Below are 23,734 nucleotides of genomic sequence, written 5' to 3' on the forward strand. Positions count from 1 at the left end.
GCTACCAACTACGCAACTGACGAGAACTAAAGATTCAGCAGACGAAAATAAAGAGAGTACATTTGGAGCAGACGACACATTACAGAGATGGAGACCTATCCCACCACTACAGATGGAAAAAAAAAGTATGCACGCAATTAGGAACCTTGGCAGACGAACGATATTGGCCTTTTATGTTTGTACGCGAAACAAAAGAAATGCATATATGGCAGCCTGTTCGGGTAGTGACGTGACTTCTTCACCGTAACAACCGTATTCATGTCTCTCGTCCCGCCATTTTCTCCCCGGTCTTCTCGGCGAGCAGCAATGTCTTTTCCCCAGCTCCATCGACAGACAAGCGGGCAATCTAGGCGCAGCAGCTTATATTCTGTCGTCTGCTCCTAGTATGCAGCGAATGCTTACGGCAGCAGCAGCTAAGGTCGAGGGCGGGCTCTTTGATTTGCAAATGCGATTCATCGTGATGGGGACATGCAAAGAAGACCCCCACGATCTACAGACTTGTTTCGGTGGTATGTTGCTATTTATTTGGAGGTCTCTTTTTCTTTAGTTTTATAGCCAAGATATTGGAACAGCCCGCCCTTTCCGTGGCCTAACATCCCATGTTTCGCAGCTAATAAGTAAGAAAGAAGAACACACCCTGTTTCATCAATTCCATACGTAAAAGCTGGCCTGTGTTCGGCAGACGAAGGGGTAAAACTACAACACGTGGAAATCATTTAGTTCATAAGACGTTCTCTTCTGTGCTAGTTCCCCTCTCTAAAGTTCACGTCATCGACCGTCTCCACGACTATAGCAAATATACTTGGTAAATCTGAAACATAGACGCAGTAATGAGCATGAATTCTAAAGTTTGAAAAACTACAACATATAGGCACTACTGGACCTCATTGCTCTTCAATTTGACATGGCAGCCGCACAATTTAGGTATGACAGTGCGGTATTACTGAGCAATATGAAGTAGTGTAGGAAATCCAACCCATATATGGAAAGGCATACGTACAAGTATATCAAACAGAACCGGTGTCACGTAAATATTCTTTTCCACCGATTCTACTGTTTCCTTATCACCAATCGCAATGAGTGGCCGATACCGATGATAACGCAGGTGTGAGGTACTAAAAAAGTCGCAGTTTCGCCGGAAAGGCGACGCATCGATTGCGATAGCAAATCACTGGATAGGTATAGAAATTAAGGATAGTAGTTTTATTTGCCGTATAAACTTGTAAACATAGGCACACTAACTAAACTAACAAGCACGGTGTTACGCGCGCACAAGCAAACATGAACGAATCTCACTCGCTGACCGCGGAAACTCGCTGTCAAAACGCTGGAGTGAGTCAGCGCGGGGGCAGCAGCGAGCGAATTGAGCTTCGTGCCGGCGCTTTGGAGGGCCGACGACAAGATTTTCGCTCGCTTTGAAACAACTTGTCGTCTGTTCTTGCTTTTCTTCGCTTGATGCTGCATTGTAGGTGAGTAAACTTTATTGAGAGTTGTAATATGGGTGAATGAAAGCCTTTTATGTAGATTTTATTTTAAGAACACGTTATTTGTGTAGCCATCTCCACGTTTTAGACGAAGCCTCGTACAACACCAGCCAACACAAGCCTCGCAGACATATATCCCGTCATTCCCATGAGGGCACGGCAGCCCTTTAAGAAACTCGCATAGACGGTGGCGCCAGTTTACCCTACAGGTGTTATAGTGAGAAACCCAATGGTTAGGAGCAAAGATAGGATAGCACGCGAGATGCTCTGAACGTATACCAAAAAGGAACGAGGTGCTGCTTGTATTAGGAGAACGTCCGTATTCGCCGCACTCCGCTGAAATCGATCTTTTACACGACAAATCACGAAACCGAAGTGGTTTTATACTAGAATAGGTAGGTGGCCGCATGCCTGTTGTGCCCATACATTAACGCAATAGCGTTAAGGGCCCCGTGTCGCAGAAAATCTGCGTCGGTGTTGGCGTCGGCGTTAAGCATCGGTGTCTGGCGCAAATAATCATGCCGAACCATATCATCCCGAACCACCCCGACCGGGCGGGCCCTTCGCGTGGGGCAAGGCGTTAGTGAACAAAAACTGAATTCCTCAAAGTAAAATCCATCAGAAAAATTGTAAAGTACGACTTATTCACGACGTACAGACGTGATAGCGTCGAATTATAATTTGAATATACAAGAAAAAATCCTGATAAGCAGCCAGGGATCTTTGAATGCCATCGCATTCCACTCTTAAAGGCGAAGCTTAAGCGTCATCCAATTCTGATGGTGTTTCGCGGTACTTTGGTTCTACGCAACATTGAGGGGAATGTTGAAATCCGAGCCTTTCTAAATTTTGATCGGGCCCCATGTGGCAGAAAATACGGTGTTGGTGTCGGCGTCAACGGCGTCCAATAACGCTATCGCGTTCCATTCTTAAAGGCAAAGCTTAAGTGTCCTCAAAGTTTCTTTCTTGTTCTCGGTAATGAAATAGTCGTGAATGCAGCCTATGGGGCTCTTGCCTTGCCCAGGGGGCGCTGCAAAAATGGTGCTAAAAAGCGCCCTCAATCCGAGACTGGGTAGTACCAAGCTCGGTCGTCTGCTTCGGGAACCACGTTTACAATATGGACCCGCCACTTTCGGTTGTGTTGTACCACGGGTTGCAGCGAATATCGGGCGCCGAAGATTTTTCCATGGGTGGCATGCTGCGTAAAGGCAAAAAATTATGAACGCCGAATACGTGTACGCCGTTCAAGAAATAAGCGGCGAAGTTTTAGCGCGGTGTCAATCGCAAGTGAAGCGAGTCACGCACGTGTGAAGTTGAACTTAGGTAAGGTTTGCACGCTGCTAGATTCAGGCGCACAAACGCGAGGAAATGCTTTCTATAAATGAATTCACAGCAGCGATAAGCAGACATGTGTACGGAACTGCTCGAGCGCACGACGGTACGCGCCGCGACGGCAGCGGTCTTTCAGCATGCCGCGGTGTACGAACTGCTCGAGCGCACGATCGTACGTGCCGCGACGGCAGCGGTCTTTCGACATGCCGCGAAACGGCAGGTCTCCTGCAATCTTTGTTGACTGCTTACCGCTAGACAAGTAATTATGCCTGCGCTGTAGTAGCGGCCATGTGTCCCTCTAGCAATTGATAAATAACTGATGCAATGCATATAATTTCGCAGTAACGTACAGTCAACCACAAAAGTTTGCGGACCACGCGAGCGCGTGGCCAAGAGCCTCTTCGCGACACTTCCGCTACGTCACCAGCGATCGACAGCAGCGCTACGTTGAAGACGCATCCCTCCTTAAATCTATGGCCTGTCTATTTTCGCACTGTGCGCAAATATTTTCTACCTATCTCTTTTAACGTGACGCGCTCTTTGTTAGCGAGGGCTACTTGCTTATATTTTGAGAGCAGAATATCAGTACAAGTAATCAGACAGCGTATTCTTCGGCTGTTATCAGTTCTATTTTCGCGTAGCCACGCTGTTTTTTTTTTTTTTTCGTGAGTGCGTGAGTGAGCGGTGAGGCAGCCATGGGACACAGATGCTTAGTCAGTAGGCAGAATTTTTCCGTTCCTCCCCCAGTAGCGGCCGGGATTTGATCGCCTGCGCCCAGGTTTTGCTGCGCAAAGCCCGAACCACCGCGCTGCTATAGTGGTTACATTTAGAAAAATAAGAAATAATCGGGTGCGATGACTCTTTTTATAACCCTTTGCGACACGGCGTCCTCGTTTGGGGACTCGAACTTCGGAGGCGCGTCCCACGCCACGTGTTTCTTCAAATGACCTAAAACTCAGTGTGCACATTCGTGTCCGCTTCCTGATGGGACAACTAGCGGTCAGTTAACTTCATTGTCCTGCGTATTGCTGCAGATGATCACTTTGCTGGAGACACTACCATGTTAGACAATCGTTCGACGTGCCGCGTTCCAAGACCAACGTCAAGAGTATTTTTTTTTCTCCGGTCGACACGAATACAACCGAAAAAGCAAGTGTGCATGCGTTTCGGGCCTAATAGTTGATTCTTTTTATGCAAGCATTGAAGCTGACGGATTTCAGAATAATTAGATAATGAGTTATACGCTAATTAATTTTTTTTACTGAAACTCGCACAAAACAGCACATTGCTTCGTCTTCTTTCTTGGAATGTAATAGTGAGCGTCTTGAAATGATGCCACGCGCATTTGACGCATTTGCAGACAGTGCATCATAATTCGTGTCTGAAGGGGATGAATTTATTCACAAGACATTTACAGAAGTGTCATGAAACATACGTCTCTCAATGATCTAGTAGGAAGTGAAATGTCCGCCGTTTTCTAGCACCTTATTGATGCGTGTGGGCATCGACTCGTACAAAGATTCAGTAATCTCCGGTCGACCGCGCAGGCTTTCCCATTCTTGTGCGATCGCTTGCCACAGCGTATCGGCCGTGCGGCCGCGGTTGGCTCGTGTGGACAGCCGTTTCTTCAACATGCCCCAGACATTTTCTATGGGATTCAAGTCGGCGCCACATGGAGGCCACTCAAGCTGGCAAACAGCATGTTCTTCTAGCAATGACTGGACGATACGTGCTTTATGGATTGGGCTGCGGTCGTGTTGAAAAAAATAGCAGCCGTCGCTGAAGGGACCGTCCAGCGCATACGGAACGAGGTGTCTAGTGATGACGTCGCAGTACCGTGACGCAGTGAAGGGCCCTTCCAGACGCACAAGGGGACCAAGGCCATCTTTGCTGATTGCTCCCCACACGCTCACGGAACACCGTCCACTGGATAGAACACTCTGTGTGTAATTAGGCAGATATCTGCAAGAAATAGCATACAATTGGGTTCCAGCGGCGCGTCTAAAAATGTTGTGATTCCTCTTGCGTATGAACTTTATAATGCTGTTATAGAGTTGCAATAGAAAACGTGCAAACATCATTAGATAGTACTGAAAGACCCACTGGCAGCTTTTAATTAGCTTCAGAGTAAGTAGTACTATGAAACAATCGTTAATGTTTTCAACATAATACCACTACAGAAAAATATCGTAATGTCCAAAAGCTCATTTTACGTGAAACATGTTGTGATGCAGAATTAGCTTCGTGAATTAACTGCCAATACACTGTAAACACACCTGCAGTTTAGTGGACGCCAAACCCGCTTCCGTTGGTCCCAGCGCGTGGAAAAAGTTGACTCGTCGCTAAAGATGACATCGCCCCATTTCTCTGTTGTCCAATCTTTCATTGCTGTAGCGAACATGAGTCGTTCTTGTAGCTGGCTGTCTGAGAGGCAGGGCTTCTGTGCTGCTACGAAAGACTGCAGGCCAAGCTCACTCAGCCTTCTTCTTACAGTCTCAGACGATACCGTGAGCGAGAGCGCTTCTCGGATATCCTCTGCACTTTGAAAAGGATCAGCCACGATGGCGGCCGTAATCAGGCGGTCCTCTTCCTCAGTCGTGGCCCTTGGACGCCCACTGCGCTCCATATCTGTGAATCTGTCATCGTCGCGGAAAGCTTGAATAATCCTATTCACGGCAGTCCGGCTCCGGTTGGTTCGGCGGCAGATTTCGCGCTGAGGTATTCCCTCTATAAATAAACGCACAATGTGCCTTCTTTCGTCAAGTGGAACACGCAGCGGCATCATTCCAAATAGGCAATCACCACGTGGCCTGAAGCAAGTCTACTACGTTTTCAGCGACTGATGCGAAGATGCGCCTATATGTGAAAGAAAATTTTCTATGCATCCACTTTTTCTTTATTTTTGATGACAGTGAAACACCTCCCTACCCTTTCTCTCAAGACGCAGAAGCAGCAACACTCATTGGACCAAGATGCTGCCAACCAAAGTGCGCCAGTAAACGTCGCGTAAAAAAATCGTCGCAGCGCTTCGTGAAACTTATCTACCCACTGGCACACCAGTCGACAAAGGTTGCAGTGATTGCTCCGATACTGCTATCAAGCCAGATATGTGGCGGTTTTATCGCAGACAGCGCTCTGCGTCAACACAACGAACTAACAATGTCATGCACGGGAATAAAAAATTAACAGGCAGGCGAGTACCAAGAGGGCTCATATCCGGGAGAGCGCCCCTGTCGCCGCTAGATGGCGTACCGCTAGGTGGCGCGGATAGGCAGTCTGGCACGCGATCGCGTGGTCCGCAAACTTTTGTGGTTGACTGTACGTACGTGCGAATCACGCTGCAGCGCGAGCTCGTGCGCTGCTCGCTTGATGTAGCTTTTAATGACAGCGCTCGAACAACGATGTGCTGTAATCAATACTACTTTGCTGTGCTGCCTCAGCGTGTTGGCTTGAGGTCAAGGATGAGCACATTCAACTCTCTAACCTGTGCTGCTTGTAGTGGGGTAGTGAACTGTCACCGAATCAGCCCGACCATTTGTGGTCATTTGCACACACCTGGTCACTTCACCACTTCGCACCGGTCGAATTGTTAATTGTCGCTGTGGCCGGGTCTCGAATCGTGAATCACCAGCCATGCCTGCTGCTATGTCGGTCTTCCATTTCGCTTAGCCATGGCGCGACGAACTGCAGTTATCCAGCGCGCCCGACGCTCAACTTCATGAGGCCTTGAAGGAAAACGGCAGAATCTGATGTTGGGATTCAGGCCTTCTTGTTCATGGCAGCCCACGACGCAGCAGTAACGACGGTGACGTTTTTTCGAGGTTGAGCTAGGTCTCTCCCGATCGGCGTCGCCGATGTCTTCTGCTTCCAGCATTACGTCCCGCGGCACACGGAGAGTCCGTTTTCGTATAACTGTAGGCTGCGGCCAGCTTGCAGCCTGGTCGCCATGGTCTGTGAGAAGTGACGAGCCTTTTCGCACTCGAAACAGGGCAGAAAAAAGTGCGAATCGACGCAAAACGCGGGCTAGAAACGTGCTTCGCCACAGGCAGGGCTCAATACTATCCAAGCTGGTACTACCCAGATGACGCTTTTCGCCGCCACCAGGCGCCGCTACTATACCTCAAACTCCAGCGCAAGCCGCCCATACGTTCTCTTCTCCGCCACTTCCACTACTAGGTATACGTTGTGATGATTTTTAAGTCTTACGGAACTTAAAAACATCATTCTCGTCCTTGAGCTGGAAAATTCGAAGAGGTAGACATTACTAGCACGAGAAATCAAAACACATTTTAAACTAGTTAATGAAAATTCACTAATTACCTGCTTAATTACTTTACGGCACATAATGTAATTTACGAACTGTAGCCAGTGAGTTGACAAGATGTATCAATTTGAAATGAATTTTTAACGCGATAGCGTTAAGGGCCTCGTGTCGCAGGAAGTCCGGCGTCGGCAACCGGCGTCGGCGTGCGATGTCGGCGGGTGGCGGAGAAAATCATCCCCAACCATGCAGGCCCTCCGAATATATTTAGGTATATGCATATGCCACGCCTTCATATATGACGTGCGGTATATGCGGGTTATATTGCCAAACCATTCTATCACTAATGTTGCTCATACCTTGTCTCACATTTTGAGAATGACAATCCACAAACAAATGCCACGAAACAAAATTAACACCCACAGCGCATGCCTTTTATGTTAAATCTTGTCAGACTGAAATATTAAAAGTGCGAAACAAACACGGGAACCTGAAAAAAAAATTATGTAATTTCTTTGGCGCGCTTGTGCACTATATCCCCGGGATTGGCCTAAAGACGCAAAGCGTTGATTTCAGCTGTGCTTGCGTAATGAGAATGACGTTGCTGTCTTGTAGTCGTTGTTTCGGTTTAAAAAAAATGTCAACGAGAGACAAGACAGGAGTGCCACCATCGTACCCATTTGAAAAACTTCGCGACAAGCCTCTCTGGAGCCATCGATGGTTTATTTTTTTTATTTTTTTTTGGGGGGGGGGGTAGTTGCATAATATCAGCTTTTCTTCGGGATTTCTCGTTCGATTATCAGGGCTAAAGCTTGCACAAACGCTACACGCTTGCACATAAGCTACAAACGCTTATGAAACACCGATTAGTTTTCAGAAGTCGGACTTTCAGAATATTGAAATGGACGCTTTACGTAAGCGAACCAGTTTTTATACTTGCCCTAGCACAACGTGCCTCGCTATATTGCCGCGTTGCGTGTTATTGGAATAGGCACTCTGAACGTCAGAGGTGACTATTCAAGAAACACGTAGATATAGATTTCGGAACAGTGCCAAATCCAATCTCCAGAGGGCGCATAAATATCTCGGGTACACAGCCTTTCCGCTGAATCTATTAGACAGATCTTCCCGTGGCTTCTAAATGACGTTGAAGGCAGCGAATATTACGCAATAATCGGCGGGAAACGTTCAATTTTATACATATATACCGTGCAACCGAAATGTGAGGAACAGATTAATCGACTTAGTTTTGGTTTTGTCAGAAGCGAAGTCGCTTTGAGATCAAATTTCGCATGAAGGCTACGTTTAGCAAACAAGTTCTTTCCCTGCAGTGTCCAGTCTGGCGATGGCATTTTCCCGGGTTTAACCCGCCTTTGAGTCGGAATTAGACTGCCATTTGTATGCCGGGCTTCGTACACGCGAAGCAATTAATATTACGCATCTGGGGTTCGGCTCACATTTTCTAAAAAAAAAAAAAAAAGAAAAAAAAAAAAACTAAGCTAAGAGCACCGTACAAAGGAAGCGCTGACCAAAATCTATGTCGGCGTCATTTCTCTTATTAGTAGCAGCGTCATAGAAATGCGCCGAACAATTATGTTATCTAAGAAAGAAGGGCTGCACACGTGTCAGCCAGCCGCCGCTATCGTTGCGTGAGTGTAAAGTGTCTGTTGAGGTGTGTGCAATTTGGGTTGATGGAAGGCGCGTGTTCAGCATGTATGGGTCAGACATCTGGAACTACTTAGCCTGCAATGGCCGCTGGTGTCTCTGCCTGTTTCGTGTGGTTCACTAAGAAAGAATACACGTTGTCAGCTATTTATTTTCCTGACATTTTCCGTCGCTGAAAATGTGACAGGAGATTGCGTGATGGGCTAAGTCTATCTATAGATTTTATTTTTCACAAAAATAGCTTTCAGAGAATAGTTCAGAATCGTGTTTGTCGCCTTTCTTTGTCTTCGTTCCTTGCGCAGCCCCAAACCATATGGGCTTGCATCGTAAAACTAACTAATTAACTCACTAACCAACTGACTGACTGACTGACTGACTGACTGACTGACTGACTGACTGACTGACTAACTAACTAGGAAAGAGCCAGCGTATACCGCTATTTCTACGGCAATAAACTATTTTACTGCACCAAGCTCTCACAGCATACGCCAACGCCTTTTCAAGAGCAACTACTATGCGAAGCACACAAAACGTCCTCAACCGCTACGGTGAGCTATTCCGGTTCCCAACTGTTCGCTAAAAAAATTCACCGGCTATTACGACACTCCCTAATGCGAAATTTGAGCGCAGCTGTATACGAGTCCTCATCTCGCGACATATCAGCTGGCGCGGACGATCTGTCTCGTACGGAACGTTGCAAACGGAGCGAAGTGTGGCGCGACTGCCTCGCTAATCGGGAGATCGCGAGAGGCAGCGCGTGGGTGACGCGTAGGCGCGATTCACAGCAGCCACCGCAGACAGACCTCCGCTCATGCAGCGCTTTGTTCCCAGACGACGCGCGCTACTCTCGCGCCGTCTCGTTGCCATCGTCGCCGCACAGCGCGTCGTGTGCAGCACTACAGGTTTCTTCTCACCCTTTCGCCATACCCTCCTCCTCCGAATTCCTCCTCGCGCACTCTTCGCTCTCGCCATTTTTTTTTCATCCCCTGCTGCGCGCCACGTACGCTCTTTCATCCTTCCCTCATCCGCTCGTTCGCTCGGTTATGCCGACGCTGGCCGCAGGAACGGGCGCCTAAGAACTGCGCTCTAAAAAATTAAATTTACAAAGCAAAAGTACGATCCGATTATGAGCCACGCCGATGCGGAGAATTTTGGCCACCTGGGGTGCTTCAACGTGTAGCAACATTCAAGTACGCGAGCGTTCTTTCTTTTAGATGCGATAGCATCTTATGCTCGGGGCAGTGTCCGTTCTGCGGCGTCCGCACCTATACTGCGCATGCGCAGCTCTCCCTCATTCTCCTGTCCTACGCAGGTGTGCGCTCTCCTCCTCCCCTCTCCGCCACAGCTGCGGCGCAGCAAATCATTGCATATAACTCTCACTCTCTCCCTCTCTCTCTAAGGGTACGCCGGTAGGCGGCGCAAGTGTCGCGGCGCAGTATAAAGCGCGCGTTCGCTGTGCTTCCGTCATTCTCTCTCTGTGCAACGATGTGCGAAACGCCATGAACAACGTCAACGTCGGCGCTAGTTGTAGCGGCAGCGCCACCGCCGCGGAGCAGAGGAAAGCTCGGGAAACCGAACGTAAACGTCAGCGTCGGCGAGCGGACCCCGAACTTCGGGCCAGGGAAGCCGCACGTAAACGTCAACGTCGGCAGGAAACTTCTACGGAAGCAACACGGGCTCGGCACGCCGAAGTGGAACGTCAGTGTTATCAAGCCGACCCCGAACTGCGGGCTCGGAAAGTCGAAGCGCAACGGCAGCGTCGAGTGGCAGCTCCCGATCCCGAAGCGACGAGGCAACGCGAGTCTGCGGCCAGAGCAGCAACACGTTCGAGGCCATTACAACGCTCGGGCTTCGACGGTGCTGACGCGCGGTTCACGTACGATATCTAATAAAAGATGCAACAACTTCGTACAAACGTCTCCTCTCTTCTCAATACATTCTCTCAGTCTAACTTTCATTGGGTTGGGTTGCCAAATGAAACGAAACGGAAACTCGATGCGCACCCCCCACGATGCTTTCGCATTCAACTATGGTTGCCCGTGCGGTGAGATGATGTAATTTTTTTTCGTTTTTTTTTTTGCATTTCACGCCCATGGAAAGACGGCTGCAGCGGCCGGGATCAAGCCCGCGACCTGGAGCTGAGAAGCAACGCCATAGCGCCCCAGGCTAAAGAGGCGGGTCCAACTGTTCGTTGCCACAAGAACGGGAGCTTTAAAGACGAGACATATAAAAACCCAGAAAAAAATTATTTTCTATCTAAATCTGCAAAACCTATCAAGAATAAGCATAATGAAAATATATTTAGCGAAAATGCTTTCATCAATAGGGGGAAAACCCCAGGCAGGAAACTGGAAGCGGACTTCATCCCAAGCCACCTAAGGCTTCGTTTTTAATTTGTATGGACAGCTCTCATCATAAGTGAACCATATGTATACATTTAGTTTGCTTTACATCTCATGTGTGACACCAGTGCAGTTGGATATCTTGCATCGGCCCGTCTCCTCTGACCTTGCTTTCGAATGACAATGAGTCGCGTGCCGAAGTTATTCTTCCTCGTCCTGTGTTGCCGCTCTAAACGAACAGAAGACGCTTGCTGCCCATCTTTCAGTGTTGGCACAAGACGTTTAGCCGAAATCTTCATACTCAATACTGAAACTGGGCTAGAAAAATGTTTTTTTTTTTTTTTGGTATGATGCCTGTAGGCAATACTCGTCAATCAAGGGTTAATAGCACCCTAAAGAGAAACCACTAGATCCATATGTACTCACAAAGCGTTCTTTAAAAACTCTAGTCTCGTTTATTTCGCTCCAATATGTGGATTTCTAGATAAATAAAAACTAGGTCAAGGTTAGATTTTCAAATCTTGAAACAACAGCACCGTTATGCAAGTGACGTCAACGATTTCACGGTACTATTTTATTAATGAGTAAGCATTCTTTGACGAGTCCCCCAGCAAAATCCGTCTGTCATGCGAAAAGTGTAATGCCTTGTATCAGCTCAAAAATGCGTAATTTTCGAAATCAAGACATTTAATCGTTATATAGTGTAGATGTAGATGATTGGCAGCTTTATAAGTGAGAAGAAACAATTGACACAAACAAAAGTTTATCAAAGAGAATACCCATATGATCAGAATTATGTATGCCCATAGGTATACATAGGGCTCTATAAAAAATGCATGGGGAAGCCAACTTGAAAGTGTAGGGGTGGGCTAACTTGAAATTTGGGGGTATGCTTACGCATACTTAGACAACTCCAGTGGAGTTTCAGCATAGTTTTTTTTTGTATCTTGTACAAGTAAAATTCCTTAAAATTTGGCAAGTTCAGTATTTTGCTCTTTCAGAATACAATGGAGTAGATATTTATCGAGAAGAAAGTTAACTAGGTTCGAGCAGACTCTATCAAAATCCACGAAACAACGGTGGGATAGTGCGGGACATTTACAGCGACATCGCCACAGGTCTTCCATTCTTTCGTTTTTTTTTTTTGGCTTTAGAAGGTTCTTCTCACGGTATAAGTTTTTTTTATTTTTTTTTTTGGGGGGGGGTGGGGGGTATTGGAAACAGGTACGATACAACTCCAATAGTTTCTGTTTGTTTGTTTTGTGTCCCTTTAAACCCGGTTGTGACTGTGGGCAAAGCTTAGTTTTTTCTTTGTCATATGACGAGAACGCAGCGCGTGATGAAGCTGTGTTCTGACTACGGCGACACGATAACGAAAAGAAGAAAAAAGAACTTGCTTTGCTTGCAACGCGACACATTGACACTGTAGCTGGTGAAATATAATGCGCAGTAAGCCTGACCCCCGTATTTTCAAGCGAAGCTTGTATTAAAAAAATTATGGGGTTTTACGTGCCAAAACCAGTTCTGATTATGAGGCACGCCGTAGTGGGGGACTCCGGAAATTTGGACCACTTGGGGTTCTTTAACGTGCACCTAAATCTAAGTACACGGGTGTTTTCGCATTTCGCCCCCATCGAAATGCGGCAGCCGTGGTCGGGATTCGATCCCGCGACCTCGTGCTCAGCAGCCCAACACCATAGCCACTGAGCAACCACGGCGGGTGAAGCTTGTATTCACTTGGTATACTTGGTATTCACTTGGTATACACCAAAATTGGCATGGAAGGATACGAATGTATGAATAACATGACCAATATGTCATGACATCAATAACATAACCTTCTGGTTAGTTGCATCACGGTTAACGATAATAAAATCACGTAGGGCGCATACCCGCATTGGATATGCGGGTATGAGCCAGGGAAAAGAAAGAAAGGAGGAAGGCAGAAAGAAAGAGAGAAGGAAAGGAAGAAATCACGTGTGGATCACATAGAGGCCGCACATTTCAGCTCCACTGGTTTACCATCTGTACCACATAGGCGGTGAACGTAATGCGCTCGACCAATCAGGATCATTTGGTGTGTCGCGGGGAGGGAAAGGGAAAGAAAGGGGTTGGCGCACACACCACCGGGCTTCCTTCGCCTCAGATCAGTCTCGGCTCCCGGACGGCAATGCAGCGCATGGTGCGTTCCGCCGAGGAACAGGCTGCGTTTGAGCAACGGCGCCGCGAACTCGCTCGGCAAAGGGCTCGTGGTCGTCGTGCCGATTCTAGCGTGAGGGATTCCGAAGCCCTGGCGAAACGTCAGCGAAGAGCCACGGACCCCGAGTTGCGGGAGCGCGATGTTGAGGCCAAACGTCAGCGAAGAGCCACCGACCCTGAGTTTAGGGCAAACGAAGCGGAACGCCTGCGACAGCGTCGTATCGCCCTCCAGGAACCCGACAATGGTGGTGCACGCCTCGTAACTACGGGAAAGTAGTAGGTCAGGTACACACACAAGAAGCTTCGCTTACCCGCTTTTTCTCGACAGGGGAAGGGCTGGTGATTTTTTAAAGGCTTCTCAACTAAACATTCAGCCTCGACTCAATGACGATGATGATTGATGATGATTTACGGGCATCCCTTTTGAAAGGGGGCGGCTACGAATAGTCACCTGGCCTAAAAGAAAGAAAGTAGATCTAAGAAATCAAGAACGTTGTAAGAAATCAAGAAAGTAGATGGCCTCGCCGCCCCTGAACAGAAGTAGTTACTGCGCTTCATTGGCTGTACGTGGCAACTTTTGAGAAGCGTATTGTCGTCTGCAATTGATAGGCGGCGCTGCGCTCAACTTGCTGGAGTGGAGGAACAGCATCGAGTCGAGGATTGTTTTGAGCATACGGGGCTTAGACTTTCGTGCGGTGTTTTGTTGGAGTGAATGTTTGCAGGTGAGTGCGAGCGGACTCCTTTCGAGAAGTAAACAAAGTGTGAGTCGTATTCGTTTGGACAAGTTGCGTTCCTCGGTGGCCAAGTGGAAAGACTCGGCATTTCTTCTTCATCTTATATCTACCCGGAATCGGCAGCTGTTCTCTTCTCAAACAACCCTTCAGCTTCTTATACTGCTAGATTTGTTCGGCTTCCCTTTCAAGTTTATATTCGTGCTACCAATTTAATAGGCCTCACGCTATCTTTGAAGAAAACGAGACGACGCCAGCGCCGTCCAGTTAGCATGAAAACCGTGCGCTGGAAGAAGGCTAATGAAGACAAACCAGTCGCGTTCAATCATTTTTGTTATATGTAGAAAAGGAATCCTTAACTTAGGACTGTCTCCCCAACTGGGAAGGCGACGCGCTAGAACACGAAGACTGGTGCGGACAGTAGCTCTGTCCAGTACACAGATGTGCAGCAAGCCTTTGTTAACCGTGGCCACTGCTGGCGCGATAGCGCTCTTCAGAATCAGTATTCTCGACTGCTGCAACATCGGCAGTGTGGCTGAAAGAAGAAACAATAGGCTCGAATATTTTTCAGTTTGCTCAAACGATTTGTCACTCGAAGGACTTTCGCGACCCAACAGAGTTTCAACCGGATTGGTACCGCCTCTTGATCGCTTGCCTATCATTGTCAGTCTATTAATTGCTAAAGTGCTTGTAGATTTTCAATGTTGCAAGACGCACTCGTTGTGATTTATAGGTCCTTTTCAGGCTATCGATGCGTAATGTGTTGGCTGGTGCTTGTACCCTTCTGGTATACAGCGTTAGACATGATATATTAAATACCACGAAAAAAAAAAAGAAAGAGGAGGCAGTGTGACTGAAAGGTAGAATCCTAGACTGCCAACATGCTGACTGTAAGCTCGAATCATCGCAGCAGAATAAGAATTTCGCCTTCGTCGCAATTTTGTCGCTAATAATTTTGGAATTACAGTGACGGCACCAGCGGGAGTGAGCCTATAACAACTATCGCTTAAAAGAAGAGACGCTACAGAAGCGTCCTTGCACAGTCATCCCCACATTTTTTTTTCACACCCTAATACCGATACCATCTCTAGGTAGAGTTATCGCAAGTGACTCTGCAAACGCCCGCACAAAAATCGGAACGCAAAAAAATAGAAAGCAATATAAATGGACTACACAACTTTAGACGCGTGCCTGTGCTCGCGCCGGAGCTATTTCACAGTCGCATCGAGTCAGTCGGCGTGCGAGCCGGCTCGATTTGCCTGAACCGCCATTGCGGCTAGAGCCAGTCCCCATTAGCGGGGGAGCAAGAAGAAAATTACACGTTGCAGAGTTGGGCAGACCTCCTCGCACCCCACCCCCCTGCCCCCGCGCCGCCCCTCCCCTCTCTCATCGAGGAGAAGTGGGCGTGCTTTTGATAGCAAGCGAACTATACTGTGTGTAAATACGTACGAAGAGACGTGCAAAGAGGGACAAAGTAAATAGAAATTTTTCGGCGGTTTCCAGGCTGGTTCTCCGCTATCGATTCAGTAGTCAAGCGCCAGGATATTAACTTGTCTTTAGGGCGTAGACGTGGACTAACCGGCAAATATTGAAGTCTAAACAACGCAACGGATGGGACAAGAACCCAAACGACGAATTGCTTCGTCGTTTGCGTCCTTACCTGCCCCGTCCTTCGCGCTGTTCAGACTTCGATACTCCTAATCTTTCCCTCCCCTTTTGCCTTCCCCCAGTGTAGGGTAGCAAACCGGGCTCAGTCCTGGTTAACCTCCCTGCCTTTCATTTATCGTTCTCTCTCTCTCTCTCAGACTTCGATATGCTTACGATCGGGAGAACGGGACATCCCTCCTTCCCAGCGTTAACACGTTTCGCGAGTTTCGTGCGTCGAAACAACACTTTCGAGAAAATTTGAAGAGACAACTTGGTGACGTAAACTTGAAAGAGAAATCGTTCGTATATAGAATGTGGCTTCCCTGCACAGGAAGCGTCGCTCTGTAGATCACCATCGCATTTCAGGCTGGTATGAAGGAAAATCTGAGATACACGGTCTGAAAGTTATACGAATTTCAGATTTCTGTCCATCGATCCATCAATCTGCCAATCAAGATATCTACCTAGATGGACAGAGAGGCACCGTTAGAAAATGTATCAGGATGATAAGCATATTAGACAGGCGGACACGATTGCAAACAGGGGCACATTTATATGAGCGATCATGATGACATCTATGACGAAAATCTAACCGCCAGTTTTTTCACAGGCAACCACTAGAGAGCGCAACTAACAGTGCATCAAACTTTCGCAGATATCTACATCAAAGGGGAGGCGACAGATGCTTGCCATTAGTTAACGGCATGTTGCGGAAACAATTTCTTCATAAATGAACGTTCTAAATCAGGTGGCCGTATCGACGCCTACTTCGAGTCCACATTAAAATCAGGTTCGATAGTTGGGTAAACCTGCAGCTTCCTGCCACGTCTTGCGAGACAAACCAAAGATGATAAAAATATAAAGAACGCGTGACATTAAACGAAAAATAACGGGACATAGAGCGCCCTTTGAGGAGACGGCCACCGAAGCTGGGTGTAGAAATAGGTGGGCGAGTGCAAAGTGTTTCCATTAGAGCATAGCGCATTTCAGAAACGGCCCATTAGGTGGTTTCGCAAAATCGCGTGTTTTTGTGAGCGCTTTTTTCATCACTTCCACAGCTCAAAAAAAAAAGAAAGAAAGAAAGAAAGAAAGAAAAAGAAAGTAAGAATGCTGCGCTATACATGTCTCCAAGGGCGATCAAACGCATGATCGAAAGTGTCATGGAGGTGCTGCAGTTCTTCGAAGTGCCGGTGACGATCTACTTTTCAGCTATTAAATCAAAACACGAGTGTTAGGTTCATAAAATTGAAGTAAGACATCTTTCTATTTTCGGTATATGGGCTACAGTACAGAACTGAGGGAGGAAAAAAAATAGCATTAAGCTAAAAGATCTCGAAAACTACAACGAATAGTTGAATTGCGGTGAGGGAGTGGCGAGTAGACGATGGGCGCTAGGCCTGAGAGAACCAGCGATCAAAAATTTCTGTTCTCGTTTTTTTTTTTTCTATTTCGCGAGAGCAGTGATTTCCCGATATGCACGGGGCAAGGCGATCGAGAAATCGCGCGCCTACGCACAAGCTGCAAATGGAACCGCGTCCCGCGGCGAAAGCCGGCCGATGGAGTTCGTGGTTTTCGGATATACGCCCACCTAAATCGGCTGTCTCACAATTTATCTCTCTTATTTCTTTTTTCAACACAGATCGAGAATCAAAGCTGCCGGGGAGAGAGGTCTCGGTTTTCGGCCGGGATGGAGAAAGAGAGAGAGAGAGAGAGAATTTGATCACGCTACTCAACGCTGACGAAAGCGTTTGGAAGAGTGGCAGAAAAAGGGGAGAGGAGGATGGGAGAGGACACTCCGTCAAAGCTCGAAACCATAGGATGTAGTCTTTCAGTTTCCACGATTCTAGCGCTAGGGTAACAACACGAGAACAGGATCACAGGCAGGAAGAAACAGCACTGAGCGAGTGAATCGTAAGCTTGCTTCGCTCGCGAAGAAAGAGAAACATATATCGCGTTCGACTCGTCGTTTGGTAGCAAGCAGTCCCGCGAAGCGTTAGATTTCGTATAAAGAAGTAACTAAGCTTCGTGGTGACAACATTCAAGCCTACGTAGCGTTAGCACAGTCGAAATATCGTTGCTAAAGTCATTTGTCCGGGTATAGCAGAGCTTCGTTGTCCTATTGCACGGCAATCAAAGCGCTTGGCAACGCCCTCAAACCGACCAGTCGAACGCACCAATCGACTCCGCTACAGTCGCTGACAAACGTCAGCGCTTGTGATGCGTGTCTATGCGCGTCTTTCATCGCGGCTGTGCAGTCACGCTGCTTGATGCCTTTAACCCTTTCAGGGGCTATGTACACAACTGTGTACACAAAGATGGCGCGTCAACAGCAAAAGCAAAGTAAGTATAAAGGAAGGATTAAAATAAGCGCATATTTAAAATGTGTCCCGTACACCTTGAAACGCTTCTGATTGAAACAGTTTGATTTACGCAGGCAATATTTTTTTTAGTAAAACGTGTATGAAGGTAGATGGTTGGGTATTTTGCTTGGTGTGAGTATGTCATAGAATGTAGCGGGTTTACTTCTTTCATTGTTTTTCACAATGCGTTGCGCCAGTCATAATTTTTGAGTGGTGGGATGGGTGCTTTTCAAGCCTGGTAGACATGAAATTGTTGATGTTCGCATATCTGATGTTCCTGCAGTGAGTTTGCGCATGGAGTCGACATTCTGTAAACTTCAGAAAAGTCACTAAATAACTGAAAACTCTGAATCTATTCTGCAGCTGTAAGCATTTTATGATTCTGAAGATGTAAGAAATGCGGCGAAAGGAAGTTTTCAATCAACAAAACTAATTGGCGTCTGAAAGGCTTAAGGAAAGCGCCTACTTTGTAGTTTGAAAAGAGCAAGCAGACGCAGCCGCTCGATCTTCACAGGACAGAGGTGGTTACGTGGATATAACGATGTCGAGAACTGACGCAGCGGGAAAGCTCCGTTGGCCCAATGGAATTCGGCAGACCTTAAAAACCAGCGCTTTTGTTTCCTGGATCCTCATCCGAAGCTCCGCCTTAATTCCGCACGGCTTACGAGGGCGGGAGATAACTAGTTGGACTAGCCTTTACTAATGCCTACTCCTATACCTCATCGGGGAATGGTCAAAAGTCCAGAATGTGACGTTTGTGGGCCCAAAGAGACGATAGCGTATCATCTGAGCGAGTGTAGTCGTTTCAATGCGCAAAGAAAAGTCCTATATCAGCCCGACACTGGACAACAATGACAACCGTCTTCTTACGGAGGCCAGAATTATTGGACCCTGGTCTCAGCCGACATCGGCTCGAACTGCTGTAAAAGCACTACACTCGTGGACAACTTTCTGTGGCAATGAAGCTACGGGCGCGTGGATGCTGCACATGTGTTACCGCGCCAAGTAGTCCGGCAGCGTTTGACAGTGCTTTTGGTTGCTCTAAGCAGAAGCTGAATCGACGCAGCTTCCACGTGCGACGGTTTCGCGTTTGCCCAGACGCGGAAGAGACAAGCCGCAAAATAAGTGAACTTTTACAAAAACTCAGTTGTGTTTTCTGTCTTATTTAACTGTTGCTAATAAGCTGTTTATGTTTTCTCTTCCCCAGCCTAAACCAACGTGGATTAAAACGCGGGACTCTTTTCAGAAGCGCTCTCACTTGTGCGCGCTTTGTCTCCGTAGCTTTCCCTTCGATGCCACAGAAAGTTGTCTGCGAGTATAGTGTGCTTTCTTTAAGAGCAACGGGACTGATCAAAGAACTGTATTACGTGCGAACTGACGCGTTCTTCTTTTAACAACGAAGCTGTTAGAAAGCCATCCGTAATTTGTGGTTTGTATCAAGAAACTATCCAGAAATAAAAGAAAATGAACTTTCTTGCTGAGGCGCAATTCGGGCCCGCGTACCCATGGTCCCAAGGCGAGCGTCGTAACGACTAGGCTATACAGCCACGCTTGCACAGCATGCATTTATGCGAACCACACGATTGCGTTCGAGCGCCGTCGTCTTCGGCCACAGCTGGCGCGTTCGCACGCTCGTGCTCTGCGAGGTGAAGGAGAGGTTTTGTGCGCTATGAGAGCGAGAGAGAGAGAGAGACGCATTCATGGAGCGGGTCTGCTGGAACGCGTTGTCGGCATTGCGACGCGGTGGAACGCGGTGTCGGCATTGCAACGCGGCGTCGGTGTTGCAATTCTCATCATGATGAATAATAAGATTAAAAGTTCGCGCGCACTTCCGGAAAATGCTGGGCTACGATCGCCCAGCTTCGCTGTTTCAAGCGTTGTGCGGCCGAGTGAAAGGTTAAGCGTTTTTTTTATGCTCTCTTGTTTTCTTATCCTTTCTGCCCTTACCCCATCCCCTTGTGCGGAGTAGCCAACGGGACAGGGGAGAAAAAAAAAATCACAGCATATCCACGGGGTGAATGATGATGAGTGGGCGAAGCTCCGGAGGGAATCATCGGATCTCCCGCTTAAGGGGACGCTAGCACAAACGCGTTAGAAACGTGCAGTACTCTCTAGTAAGGGGGAGCGGCCACAGCGTCTTACGCAGCCATTTACACATGCCGGAACGTGCACCGCGTTTGCCGACGCCATCACATCACTGCTGAGAGAGTATACTCCCGGTATTCATAAACGCTCCTCGACTTGAACTTGACTTGCCACCGCCTTGGGCAGCGCGTTCGAAACGCGTTGAAGGTAAGGCGGAGAGGCCACAGCGTCTTACACCAGCTTCTTACACGTGCCGTAACGCGCTAGCACAAACGCGTTAGAAAAGCGCTAGAAACGCCGCCTTTCGTTAATGTTGGGTATTTATTGCCATCGTGGTGCGTGTGTCTATGCGCACTTCGTGGCGTAGTGGTTAGCGCCACGCGTTCGGAAGCGAGGGGTCCCTGGTTCGATTCCGCGCTACGGACACAACTTTCGGAATTTTTTTTTCATAAAATGCCGGAAGCGTTCTCCGGAAGCCGGAAGCTGGCTTCCGGAACCGGAAGCGGAACCGGAAGCGGAAGTCGGCTTCCGGTTATACTATACGTATACATATATATGTATATATGGGTATACATACATATACGGACACACAATTGCCATCTATTGAGCAATTCATAAAACTAGACGTGGCTACCTACTACGACGGGGACGAACGGGTGCCGCTATAAGGAGCTTCGCCCCTAAAAAGAGGTCAAAGGCAGAGAGGTTAACTTATACTAGTTAAGATCTCATGCCTTTCACCTCTTGTTTTTTTTTCTCTTTCTCTATCTCTCTCAGCCCAACATGTCCTGTTGCATCCTTGCCAACCTGTGAAGTTTAAAATTCGTAAATATCCCACGGGAGATTGGGGCGAAGGGCGGGGGGGGGGGGGGGGAGCAAATAGTATAGTGTGCATTTCTTAAAACTTTGCCTTAAGAACACACCTGATGTGGCATACTTATGCACTCCGTTAACCACGCTTTAACCCTTACACACAGCAATAGTAGCAGCAGCAAACTTGGAACAGGAACAGATTCGGGTAGTAAATTGGTTTTTAAATAACCGTGCGCAGAGCATGTAGCTCGTATATGGTGTCTAACACTGTGCCAAGAAAGTACCATCAAGATTGCTTTTTTGCATCATTTTTTTTGCAATATTGCAACGCCACATCCTTCAACGCCCTCAAACAATTTTCGCGAATAGATTTTTCGTGAAACGCAACGCAACTTCCGTAAAATCATAGAACGAGCTCAATTTCGTAAACTTAACGAAAACTTGTAGAGACTTGGCACATATGCTCTTATAGCCCTCGTTCAGGCCAGTTTCTCTAGGTGCTTGCGTCCTTACGCCAGTAAAGTAATGATGGTGTTCTAATTATGGTAACCATGATGATAAAACAACCGTGCAGCCCTACTGTACTGCGCAGCCTACAGAAAAAAACACCCTTCCATCCATATTAAACCTTGGCCTCACCTAAAATGTGAAGCAATGGCAGTAAGGGACACGCTTCGATTGTCACTGGACACTGCGTCTGGACGTAAGGGTTTAAAACCCGGCTTTTGGGTCGTGGAAACAGCGAGCCTAGAAACAACCAAGAAAACCTGTAGCAGGACAATCGTCTTTACGATACAGTCATGGAATCAAACGCAATGTTATGCATCTAACCATCTGACCGTGAGCCTGACCATGCAGTTCAGGCAGTGGCAAAGCAGCCTTGTCGAACGGGGAATGAAGCTCTCTCGTCAGGTGATCGCGAGGCCAGTGCTTATATTTATAGTTATAGTAGGTTATAGAGCTTAGTTCAGTTATTGACCGCATACGGAGCTCTGCGTCACTGCTTGCGTGACTGCTTGGAAGAAAAGTAGGGAAACGGCAAACAACGGAGGCGTGCAAAAAACAATGTTCCGAATAGGGGTTCAGAAATTGTGTGAGGAGTATTCTTCGTTTTTAACAGCGGGGTTGCTTAAGCCCTTGGTTAGACCGCGTAGTACGAATAGAAAACTGCGCCTGGCGATGACGGCACCACGTGTTGCCTAGCAACCACCTGCGTGTGCTTCGCCTCCTCTCCGTGCCGTGCAAGTGTTGCCTTGACATGGGACATCAAGAAGAGGGAAGGAGCGCATGCGCGCGCTATGCTCGGGAGAGGGAAACAGAAAACGAGAGAAAGAGAGAAAGAAATTGTAGCAGCACCAACGAGGCAACGCGCAGAGCTGCTGCCGACGCCGTCCGCGTTTGCGCCGAACGCGCGCGGTGTCCGTGGCTGCAGCAGGCGCCTCTGGAGGCGGCTCGGCAGGTTTCGACCATCCCCACCCCGGCAAGTCTGAAGGCGCCGCTTGGCCGTGACGTCATGGAGGAGATAAAGCTCGGAGATGCCGCGACGGCGGCAGAACTCTCGTTGACTCTGTGGCGAGTACAGGCACCCTTGACATGAGACGACCAAAGAAGATTCGGACACCCGATGAAGAAGCCGCTCATCTTAAAGCGCGTCGCGCGGCCAAGCGAGAATCTGCGCGTAGGCGGCGAGCCGATTCGGAATACCGTGCCTAGCAGCACTTAGCATTTCTTAGCAAAAGTTAGCCAAGCCTAGTAAATCCTGGAAGAAGCTAAGTCGATCACAAGCTCCGCTGTTTACTACAGCCTTGCCACCACTACTGCAAGCTGCCCACATTTTTTTAAAATATTTCAAATAGGTAAGACATTAGGCAATATAATAACAAGAGCTTGGTGGCGCAACCTACCGCTCCCTTACAAAGGGGACGCTGCTAGCATCCATCCATTCTATCCATCCATGCGTTGTCGCGGGAATGTTGAGTACTGAAGATAACGACGGAGGCTGCCCACGATCGCGGAGCAGAAACGCTAAACTCCAAATGTCCCTCATACTACTCAGAATGAGCATTATCGTTTCTCGAGCCGCCACTTGGCAAGGCAGTTTGAGGAGTTTGCTACAAGATCAAAACATTTACTGTCTGAATCTTCCAACCGCAGATAAAAGGGTGGAACGTAAACTTCCACTAACTTTTTCCAGACGATAAAATTAAGAGACAGAACCCAGTCGTATTAGCGTGAAGGCGTGTTGTAGGATGTACGAAATTATCTCTACGGCGGGATATTCGCTCTCGCCCCCCCCCCCCCCCCCCGCCCCCCATTAGAAGAAAAATGCAGCTTCAATTCTGCGATTGCGCTCGGCCACTTCGAGCCCTTCGACTCAGGGAGCACTGATATTCGCTGACGCGAATCGATAAACTAGATGTGCACTGCACTCTAATTGGTTCCAGAGCTAAGAAGCACGCGTTTACTTACCATAACGGCTTTCTTTTATCTAGAAGGGAAAATAATGCGTGAGGTGGCTTATCAAGTTAGTGCACACCATATCAAACCATACAACTCAAAACGTACCACAACTTTAATCCCGAACAGCCAGAAGACGTCTACGATTGACTTTTTCTTTTTCTTTCTTCCGTATGCATCCTTTCTTTTTTGGAGGCCCTTGTTGTAGGTTAACGGAAACTAAATCGTTCGGAACTTAGCCTTGCTGTAGCAAAAAACACCGTCGATAATCCAGCGCAGTTTTGAAACCCGGTCGATCAGGGGACTGCCTAACGCATTCGAATTAGTGCAGCTTCATTCGGCCATCCGCTCGTTTAAC

This window comes from Dermacentor silvarum, chromosome 11 (genome assembly GCF_013339745.2).
Source record: "Dermacentor silvarum isolate Dsil-2018 chromosome 11, BIME_Dsil_1.4, whole genome shotgun sequence".
Taxonomy (NCBI): domain Eukaryota; kingdom Metazoa; phylum Arthropoda; class Arachnida; order Ixodida; family Ixodidae; genus Dermacentor; species Dermacentor silvarum.